This window comes from Limulus polyphemus, unplaced genomic scaffold (genome assembly GCF_000517525.1).
Source record: "Limulus polyphemus unplaced genomic scaffold, Limulus_polyphemus-2.1.2 Scaffold63, whole genome shotgun sequence".
NCBI classification, from domain to species: domain Eukaryota; kingdom Metazoa; phylum Arthropoda; class Merostomata; order Xiphosura; family Limulidae; genus Limulus; species Limulus polyphemus.
The window spans coordinates 914,770-916,014 of record NW_013665673.1 but is presented as its reverse complement, the minus strand read 5'-3'; the positions used below and the strand labels follow the sequence as shown (position 1 = coordinate 916,014).

General features: G+C 35.5%; 1 protein-coding gene across 1 annotated transcript in view; it reads left to right on the top strand.

Moving 5' to 3' along the window:
* LOC106464779 (eye-specific diacylglycerol kinase-like) overlaps positions 1 to 1,245 on the top strand; it is a 263,541-nt gene that overhangs the window by 249,930 nt on the left and 12,366 nt on the right. The window lies entirely within an intron of this gene.

Sequence of the window (1,245 nt, the reverse complement as noted above, 5' to 3'; positions counted from 1 at the left end):
ACCAAACATGCTCGCCCTTTCAGCCGTGGGGCGTTATAATGTGACGGTCACTCCCACTATCCGTTGGTAAAAGGGTAGCCCAAGAGTTGGCGGTGGGTGGTGATGACCCTCTAGTCTTACACTGCTAAATTAGGGAATGCTAGCGCAGATAGCCCTCGTGTAGCTTTGCGCGAAATCAATAACAAACAAATAAACATTATTTACGTGAATATCCCTTCACGTGGATGGCATAGATAGAATCAGAACATCAAGTCTGGGTACTTAACGTGTACCATAAAGCTTATGATAGAGATTCATAGTAGTAGTTAATAAGCTAAAAACAAGATGCCTGAAATCAAGACCTTGCGATCACCATCTAGGCAATATCACGACTGATTGTATTAGATCCATCGATGTTTGCCTTTAGTATCTTTATTCAAATAGTCATTTTATTTTGCAAATTTGAATGGGAATCACGGTGATTCATGCTGAAAAGTCTGCTAAAATTTCTCGTTCGTTTTGTCGGCAACAACAATAAAATAAACTAAATCTTAACGACCTGAATTAATATTGTTATGAATTTAACATGCACATTCTGATACGTGAAAGGAAATATCTCACATCTTCAATCTAGAACTGTGTCTGTTATAAATAATGAGTAAAGAAATAAATAACTTGATCCAAATATAATTACACATGTGTACATATGTTTCACAGTTACATCTCTGTATCAATCAAACTAAATAATTTCTTCTTTCCGTTTCTCACTGTGCTGTCAACTTTCGTTTCTGGTTATCTGTGTCTTTTTTTTTCTCTCGCAGTGCTTTTTTTTTGTTCTTGCTCGAGACCTTCATCGCCATAGGTGGTTTTTTATGACCTTCTCAGAACCATCGATTAAGAGCACTATGATTGGAACCAATATTTATACTCACTTTATTGAACTTGATTATTGGTCTGATACAGTACTAGCACAAACTGAATTCAATTTCATGCCTGCTAAGCTTAAATGTATGGTGTCATGAAAGCAGCTCAGCATGAACCTACAATACAATTAATAAAAGTAGCTATATATATATATATATGAGGTAGAAATCAATGATATTGCATACTGTCTTTCCAAAATAGGAGTCAAATAGCAATGCATACTGTCTTTCCAAAATAGTAGTCAAATAGCATTGCATACTGTCTTTCCAAAATAGGAGTCAAATAGCATTGCATACTGTCTTTCCAAAATAGGAGTCAAATAGTATTGCATACTGTCTTTCT